The sequence below is a fragment of the Rhipicephalus sanguineus genome, chromosome 11 (assembly GCF_013339695.2).
Source record: "Rhipicephalus sanguineus isolate Rsan-2018 chromosome 11, BIME_Rsan_1.4, whole genome shotgun sequence".
Lineage (NCBI taxonomy): Eukaryota > Metazoa > Arthropoda > Arachnida > Ixodida > Ixodidae > Rhipicephalus > Rhipicephalus sanguineus.
The window spans coordinates 111,188,060-111,198,226 of NC_051186.1; positions in this window are offsets into that span (position 1 = coordinate 111,188,060).

Sequence of the window (10,167 nt, forward strand, 5' to 3'; positions counted from 1 at the left end):
ATGTACCAGGAGCACCTGGCTCGCGAGGTGGTAAAGGCGTTTAATCTGACAACGAACGTTTGAAAAAGCCTTTTTGCCTTCATTTTGTGGGAGCGCTCGTAGAAGAGAACAATGACGACGGAGCGCGCTAACAGCACGCGCTCAACGGCCGCTGGCAGTGGACAGTTGCGGCCGAGGCTAGGCGGAGTAAAGATGGTTGCTGGTCTGTCTTGGTCTCGTCCCTGAGGGGTTCCTGGGCCAGCTGCAGCCCGAAACCCCAAAATTTACATTCAAAAACGGTTTAAGATATCAAACTAAAGATGTTAGCCACAGTTGCACTCACTCCTGTGAAATCAGAACGTTGAACGTAACGAATAGTTTGCAAAGAGGGCTATTGACATGGGTATTCCTTAGGAGCGTTTCTAGAGGAGGGATTCGAACTTTTTAGTGGCTTCTCAGATTTCAGAAAATCTGCCTAGAAAATTTCCGTGCGCTTTTTAAACCAGTAGCGAGGGGTGCTTTTCGATGTGCGCAAGAAATTGGGGGACCCTTAAGCTTCGCCTTTAAGAGTTGAACGCGATGGCGAAATCCGGCCCCTAATGCGCACTTCAACCACTAAGTGCATACTTATTAATGTGTATTGTTACACACACACGCACACAGACACAGACGCGCTCGCGCGAATGGTACAGGTTTTTTATCTAAAGCAAGAGTCGCATGGCCTCCAAGATACACGCCGCGCGCTCGCCATCTTGGAGGGTATGAAGAGTTTCACAATGCCTCACAGAGGGCAGCAGATTATCTAGCGTTTGTTGTTTGCTTGATCAACGCCTCGTTTATCGTTTAAAAAGCCGGCGTTGGCTTGATATGTTTTCCGCTAGATGGACATAGTTGTCCTTTTTTAGAGCTGTTTGAAAGTTCGTGTGTGTTTTTAGCGGTGATGGCTACACTATCCCGGCCTTTTTCGACGTAGTTTGATGGCCTCGCAAATGCTCCTACAAATCGACGAATGGGCTCGTTTTCGTCGTGACACCTGCCGAACAAAATGCATTAAGGAGACTCCTTTCACTACATGGCATTTACGTAGTGTTTTAACGCGATAGCGTTAAAGTGCTCGTATCGCAGAAATTCCGCCGTCGGCGTCGGCACCGTTGATTGTGAGCGAAAAATCATCATCTTGTCCGTGACCGAAAAATCGAAAAAGCTGCAAATAAAATAAATAATAAAAATGTTGGGTCCGAGTGAGAATCGAACCCAGGCCGTCTGCGTGGCAAGCAGGTGTTCTACCACACAGCCACGCCTCCGCTTAGAGCTGCACTGAAAATAACATTCATGCTTCCCAAAAATACGCGTCCTGTATACAGGTGTCACATAATAATATCTGGGGTTTAACGTCCCAAAACCACCATATGATTATGAGAGACGCCGTAGTGGAGGACTCCGGAAATTTCGACCACCTGGGGTTCTTTAACGTGCACCTAAATCTAAGTACACGGGCCTCAAACATTTTCGCCTCCATCGAAAATGCAGCCGCCACGGCCGGGATTCGATCCCGCGACCTTCGGGTCAGCAGTCGAGTGCCATAACCACTAGACCACCGTGGCGGGGCTACAGGTGTCACAGTACGAGATGCAATATCGCAGTAATATTGCGTGGTACAAGCGTACATTGCCATCGGGCATCACACCATGTCTTTGTCATAACGACGTTGTGGTTTAAAGACAGGCACCCATTACAGAAGGCACATTACTGCGCGTATTCCTTTAAGACCACGTAGTGGGTGCAACGCAACTTCGAAAAAGTTCTCGCGCGTAATTGCCCCTGGTTTAAAGCATGCTACCCATTACATAAGGTGCGCACCTTAGTGCGCGCATTCTGTTAAACACTCGTAGTGTTCGAAGTGCGCACTAGGGGCAGGATATCCCTATCGCGTGCAACTCTTAAAGGCGAAGCTTAAGCGTCCCCCCAATTTTTTTTTTTTCGAAGAAGCTGCAAGTGACATCGTGGCTTTGTGGTAGGACACCTGCTTGCCACGCGAACGGCCCGGGTTCGATCCTCAATGAAACCGACGATTTGATTCTTTATTTTATTTGCTTTGTTTCTTGACTTTTCGCTCACGGACGATTTTTCGCTCACAATCAACGGTGCCGACACTGACGCCGACACCGAAATTTCTGCGACATGAGCTCTCTAATGCTATCGGGTTAAAACTGCGCCGAGAAAAGTCGGTTTCACTCCCTTTAACAGCCTTCTCCATGTCCTGATGCTTTGTTAGACAAGTTATCTCGATCACTGCGCACAGACATCAATCAATGCAGCGTAAAGTTGCGACGGGCAGCCTGTGCTTTTACCATACGTAATCATGTATTACGCAGCCAATTTTCCAGAGCTTTAAATAAAAATGTATGGGCGCGTAATATTACAATATACCTTTTTAAAACTATGGCATGTCATTACGTTGAAGAGCCGACCCCAAAAAGGCAAGCACAATGCGACCCTACACGAAGTGAAATTTATTCTTGTGGCAGTTCTATTCGTAAATGATCCTGTTTTCGTGGCGTGAAGGTCACATCTAGATACGCCTCAACCAGGTGCTGCTTGAAAGGCCATTACTTTGAGAAGCTATGTCTACACAGAGCAGCTTGATAACGCATGCAAGCTTGTCATCGGGATCCAGATATTTTCTCATTTTCGGCCCAAAGAAACTTCACCTGGTCGACATAATGTCGGAGGGAGGGGAACTGAACCCTCTCCAGACACTCACCCCCTGGTTATGTCACTTTCATGTGCCTTCGCAAAAGCTGTGTGCCGAAAAACATGTGGCCTCTCCCACCCGCATTGACGATGACGCCTAGCACTGCCGCAGACACTACTCGAAGCCGCGTAGTAGGAAAGGTAGATCCGCGCAGCCCGTGGAGGCATCCCCACTCGAAGGGAACGCGTCCGCCACAACAGTTGGTCCTCCACAGAAGTTCAAGGAGGAGGAAAGGTTGAGGAAATAGCGTATTTTTATTTCACGTGTTAAGTGTACCCTCAACCACTTTGATTGCACCAAATCATGTAAATAAAGACCATTCGGCCTCTGCATTGCCTCATTCTTTATAAGGCACTTAGGGAACACCACTCAACGGCGCTCCTCCAGCGCATCACCAACCTAGCCAAAAGGAATGATTTCATGTTCCTATCGCATATAAAATATGCTTCGAGATCCGCTGTTAGCTTTGTTTCTGCAATTTCGAGTCGAAGTATTGGAAAAATCTTCGAGAAATGTCCGAAAAATATTTCTTCGTTTGCAGTAACCTGACGCTTTGATCACTCAGATAGGTGAAGGAAACTATCGTAAGAGTGAAATATGTAGAGGACCTCATTGAAGAGGAAATTCCGCCAACACGACACCGGGACAACGTCCTGCTGCCCACTTGCAGAAAAACGCATTTGTTCTCAGGACATAGAGTTAGTATGCTCGGCAATTAAACAATTTCGCCTTCCATTCCCCGCAGCACCACTTCCGCTCGCATGTTGAGGACGTCGGTGACTTTTTGCCACGCTGCAGGCTCTCCAAAGTGAGCACAGTAATACGAGGTTCGGAAACACACACTGGACCTGTATACCATGAACCGCAACCACATTTCAGCTGCGCTAGAACGTGCGACAACCCGATCTTCAAGGGGCCCTGCAACACCTTTCTTAGTTATATTGGAATAGTCTCATTATTGGCGTATGACTCTTCACGAGTCATATGCCGCAAAAATTTTTCGAAACCGTCAAGTCTAAGCGGTGTTACCAAATTATAGAGATCACGTTCCGGAGCTTTCTCCCTCCACTCAACGCCGCGAGCCGGCGGAAAGCTGCGCGGGGCGTGAATGGAGGGAGGATGGAAGTGCGAGGAGGCGCCGAAGAGTTACGTCAGCGCCCGCGGCATTTTTTTTTTTTTCATTTTTTTCTCTCTGGCGTCTCGGCGCAACCACGTGGTTTGTGGCGCCACTTCCCGTCGGCTTGCGTGGTCGTCGTCGAGCGGAGCCCATGACACCGTGTATCGCGCGTGCTTGAAAACGGCGAGTCGGTTTGGTAATGTTGGGTGTGCACCTCGAACTGCCGTAGTGTTTTCATCGCTCTGCGAACCATGGACGCAAACCTGCCGGCGCGTTTGGAACGAATGACAGCTGAGATGGGTTTCTCGACCCACACTCCGATACACCGCCTCGTCGCACTGCTCGCGCTTGAATCGTATTCAACGCGGCAAAGCTGCGTGCACCCTTCTCCCAGTGGCGGTACTTCGATGCTGTTTGCTCTTCGAATGCGGGCGCACAGGGAGTACGGGCTGGCAACAAAGAACTAAAGACTAGAAGAAAGGATCGTGGGGCATCAGGCCGGCGCGGACCCATCCCCCGGCTGTCTGCAGCTACCGTGAAAATGCGAGTCTGCTTGGTTGCTGTGTCGCGGTTTCTCGGGAACGTGAGACTACGGGGAGGATACGCCGAGGTACGGCTCGATGACATACTGAACAGACAGCGAACGGGACTCGCCATACAGCAAACACAGGCATCCCAAACTAGCCGGCGCCAGCATTGTTATCGGAGAAATGCTGCACCGCTGCCTCGGTCGCTCGTGAGAACGTGCCGACGATGCAGTTTCCAGCTGACGAGGCAACACTCGAACGGCTGCCACTCTCAACGGAAACCGGCGATGGTCAAAAGCACATAAATATTCACGATTTCGCCACTGCGCATGGTGAAGAAAACGCAACCACGCAACTACGAGCAGACGAGCTGTCGGTGAGACCGGAAGTGCTAATATTAATGTTTGTTCGGTGTTTTAACGGCACAACACAATATAAACATACATATTATCTACTTATTGAACTCAAAATTGACAACGAAGGTAATAATGATGGTGTTATCGTGATTATAACATCAGCCAATGGTGGAACTGCCGACAATCGCGTCATATACTGCGGACTAATACATCATTTGTCGAGAGAAGAGGCAGCGATTTTCAGCTGACTTTGAGAATTTATTGTAAATTCCAGGCCGCTCGCTTCGCTATAACATTTGGCTCGCGTGTTCTCGGGAGCCTCGACTACCGATTGGCAGCGCTTTTTGACCCTGCTCAAAAAGTGTTGCAGGGCCCCTTTCAAGTGTAGAACTGCTTCTGTGCGCCAGGTTTCCTATGCTGCCTTGCAGCGTGTGCTGATTCGCCATTTGTATTTTTGTACGATGTGTTTGCGTACCCTCATATCTCACTCCTACATAAGCGTAACTATACAGACACAAGATTACCGCCGATTTGTGAACAGTTATTCTCTCCTAAAATGATCCGCATCCCCAACTTGAGCTCAGGAAGGTCAAGTTATCGATCTCTAAACTTCTGCTCCAACACACCATGGAAAGGCAGCTCACGTAGGTAACATGAATACGACGTGGAACAACTCTCTGTGTGTTTTGACACGATAGGGTTCCCTAGGTGACATTCTTTATTCATGTTCTCGCTGGTCGGTCGCTGCTCCCGTAGCTGTTTCATGACGCACATTGTCGCATACTTGAAGGCAGTAATCCATATTAATTTGTCGTGAAGGTCAACCCAAACAGGTCCCAGTAAGCTCACATATTTTCGAACACATGTGCACCTAGGCATGCTTGTGTCAATGATCTTTTGCGAAATGAATAACTAAAACCATACTTTATGTGTGATTTATTAGGCATGGTTTAAAAACTCCTATGCTTCGAAGACAGCTGTCATAACCGTGCTGACATTCGCGGTAGCACTGAAAAGTAACATGTTTTCTGTTCAGCAGCGTATCTACTAGCGCTTTAATAGCACTAGATAACTCACATGACAGTGGAATGTCGGCTAGTACAGAATGCCTCGTCATATCTATTTTAAGAAAACTACTGAAAGATGTGTGACTAAGACAATGAAACGCGAGGAAATGGCTGTACTTTACTGCAGCACGGAAAACCAAGAAGAATGACTGGTGACGTAACGAGGCACCGGCTCTAATAAGGTTGAGGCCAGCAGGAATGGCGATGCCCGTGACACCTGCGTAGTGCAGGAGAAAGAACACCCTTCCTGTGATGCACGTGAGACTAACAATGTGCTACCCTGCGCACAGCGGCACAAAGTACTATTAAGAACTCGAAGGCTAACATAAAGTACCCAATTTTAGAGGATGTGATTGATAGAGTGTTCCAGATGATAGGTTTTAAGGCTGCGCACCTCACTGAGAAAGGCTACAAGTCCGACGTCGTGGCATGCTCACTGTAAACATCATTCAGGTTACTAAAAAATAGAAAGAGAATTCAAGGTCTCCTTTTTTGTTGTTAGCTACATACTTTTGGAAAAATAACAGACAATCAATTCAAGAAGAGTATATAGTACTTTAATAATAGCTATTAAAATATAAATATGGAACAATAACGGGGATAAAAATACAACTTACCGCTCGCAGGAATTTAACCTGCAAGTTTCGAATAACGCGTCCGGTGATCTAGCAATTGAGCTACGGCGGCGGTAGTCCTCCTTACCATTTTATCGGGCATATCTGTGCATTTAAACTTAGCAGTGGTAGTCAGTGCTGTTCTGGCCATCACAGCAGGAGTTGAACAATTCTTTTTTGTCTGCTTGCGTCACATAGCGCCTAACCTTTTTACGAGCTGGCACCAAAGTAAAATATGTCGCTTAGTGAACTGAAAAAAAATCGCCATGTTCTTACGATAAAAACCAGTTAAGTCTTGACGCCCGGATGTACCCCATTGCCGCATAAGACATTATTGAAGCCGTAGTTACTTATAAACACTAGCGATTCCGTACCTTAGGATATGCCTTTGAAACCGTGGTGTTTCTTAACGTCACCGATTCCGTACCGCAAGTGAATAGCTCTGAAACCTACTTATTTGTCAACATTAGCGACGCCGTACCAGAACTGTCTCCTAGTGAAGCCGTAGCGCCCCAGAATATTGTCAGTACGGCATCAGAAGTAAAAAGTTTTAAATCCGTTTTGATGTGGCCAACTTGTCGATACCCTACGGTGGCTAAATTGGTAGAGAAACGTAACGTGCAAATTCAGAGTTCCTACTGTGCTTGGAACATGCAGGATGGAACTGCAGGTAGTATAGGAGATATTATATTTTGGTGCCAGCTCGTACAATGATTACGTGCTACGCGACGCCAGCAGACAAAAAAAATGTGTTCAACACCGGCCGTCATGGCCATGAACAGCACCGACTAACAATCCCAGGTTTAAATGCAAATGATGACCGCCGCCGTAATTCAATTGATAGCGCAGCGGACGCGTTATTCGAAGGCTGTCGGTCAAGTTCCTGCCGGCGGTAAGTTGTCTTTTAATCCACTTAATTTCTTCACGTTTATAATTAAATTAGTGATATAACGTTCCTATACTTTTCTTGGCTTAATTATCTGTTACTTCTCCTAAGGTACGTATCTCACAAAAAAATGAAAACGATCACATTTTTTCCTGTACTAACCTAAATGATGCTTACAATGAGCTTCAGATTAGGCGGGACTGGTAGCATTTCTTAGTAAGGTGCCTAGCCTTAACACCTTTCCTGCGGAACACTATATGAATAACATTCCCTAGATTAGGGTACCTTATGTTAGCCTTCGAGTTTCTTTTATAGTACTTTGTGCCAGCTGTGCGCCGGGCTGTACATTGTTCGCCTGATGTGCATCACGGGAAGGTTGCTCTTTCTCTGGCACTAGCCAGATGTCGCGGGCTTCGCCCTTCCTCCTACCCTTCTCCTTATAAGAGCGGATGGCTGCTTACGTCACCATTTGTTCTTCTGGGTGTGCCATGGTCGAATGAAAAAGGATGGAGGTAAGGGGCTCGCCGCCGTCGAACGCATGACGCCACATATTTATTTATTTATTTATTCAAAATATCTTAGAGGCCCAACAGGGCATTGCTTAAGAGGAGCATCAAAGGGATATATAATTTGGAATAGTTACAACGGTAAAGAAGATGCAGTGGACACGAAATACACAAGATGAAACTTGCGAGATAGTGACTATACAAAACAGGCTACAAAAATAAATGCCAATTCTAAAAAGGCATGCAGCTAACGAGTCATAAACACCAAAAGCATTTCTCAAGATTGTACATTAAATGTGAAGTGCATGTTAGTAGTAAAACATAATGAAAATCACAAACGAAATGAAACAAGAAAGCACTGATAATTCAATACATAAATACCAATCTAGATGTGAAAAAAGCGAGAAAGCAAATTTTAGAAATGCGTGTTGATGAGGTGTCAAAATTTATCTCTGTTACCTTCAGCTACTATGTCATCTGGAAGGTCATTCCACATGCGGATGACGCGCTGTAGTGCAGATGAGTTGAAGGTGTTTGTTTTGTCTGAACTCTTTGGGGGGGTAGCGTTGGTCACCGACATTAAAATGACCTTGACGGTCGTCACACCTCGCAGGAAGAGCACCACGTGTCGCTACTGTCAAGTATGTGTGGCCGCAGGCAAAATAGCAATTTCGCATCCCCCATTGCGACGCCGCGCAGTGCGCCCACTATGCCTCTTGTAGTTCACTCTTCCAGCTCCTACTTGTCCTAGAGCGTCGGCTTCTCTCTTCTCGTAACCAGTTACTCTTCTGAGTGTGTCGTGGTACAGTGAAATTGAAGAGGGGCAGAAGGCTTAGTGGCCAGAAGCACATGATGCTGCCGGTGTCTCCTTGAACTATAAGGATCACACCAGGGCGCACGAACGCCGATGGGCGAGCGCTAATACCAGACACCCAATTTAAGAATGAGGGTGGGCTAGAAATAATATATCAGTGAAATTTTGATGTCGAGAACAGTTTTGTTTTCCTCATCACAGGCATTTACAATCTCTTACGCATTTGTAACGTAAATGCGTTTATTGGACGGCATTCGGCGACATTGCGCAATGGAGACAATAGGCAGAGCACGGACTCCCTGCACGAGCCGCGTTCTTTCAGATATAGGCCGAATAAGACGACCCACAAGAATGCCCTGGAGAGATCAACCCATTACCCAATTCCAAGGCTTCACTGCAGTAGTTATTTAGGTCTGATACATTGAATGAGTACTTTAAGGCAGATTTCAAGATATAAAGCCTTAAATTATTATGAGAATTGTTCTTCTCGATATGTTTCATACACCTGTCATTTCATTTGGTCATATCGGTGAGATACAAGTAAATTAGCGTGTAAAAATCATTCTTTTCCTAGGCGAGTTCAGCATGAAGTTAATATGTACATAGACATTTGAGCGTACAAGAAAAACCGGCTGCTAAGTCGAGGCATCGACCCCGATCTTCAACTGCGCATATCGATATGTATTCGGAGAACAGACTCGTATTGAATACGGCTAAATACATGAGAATTAATTAACTGTCCTGAAATTCTAAGAAAGGAGGTAAACGCTCTCTGAAAGACAACGGTCAGTCGTTTCTTCTACGTTCTTGAGATAGCTGGTAGTTCAAATAATAGATTGTAGATGTCGCAAACATCTACTAACGTCTTCGGAAGACGAGATGCACTGAATAAGAGCGCGCGTACTGTCTGTTTTCCAACTAATATTAGGGCCATGTACAGTACTAACAGTAGAAAACAGCGCTTAAACTGACTGTTGATCATGAAGCAATCAGCCCAAATGCGTACCCTACTGATGTACAGCATAGTGTACCACCTCCTCTCTATGTGTGTAGTTCCTACAATGGTTGAGCAGCGGCGTATTTCTGATTTTGCACATCGTGCTTCTTGCCAACTTATAGTACTGCTTTCGAATGTTAGGTATTGTCTGATGCTGATCAGTCAGAACTATACTTCAGTATTTTGGAAGCACGCTTACTTCTTCATTTTATGTGAGGGAGCTTCACCCACAAGTAACTTGTCCAGCGTCGGCGCAGGCCGCGCAGCAATGTTTGGAAAACTGATAAGATCTGATAGGATTGTGCGTACGATGGGAGCAGTTGAGCTTATCCTACAGTAACGCGACCTCTAACGGTAACGCTGGAATTTTCAGTAACTCATGCTAAGCAAGCGAGCAGAGTTTACCCGACTGACGATTGTGCTCGCCGCTGTAGTTGCACTCTGAGGCTTTTTTCTTTTGCTAGGCACAAGTGCGGCAAATTAAAATTTGAATCCTGTTCGGCTTGAATGTGTGCTTCATTCTCATGACCGCGTTTACGAGGTACGCTC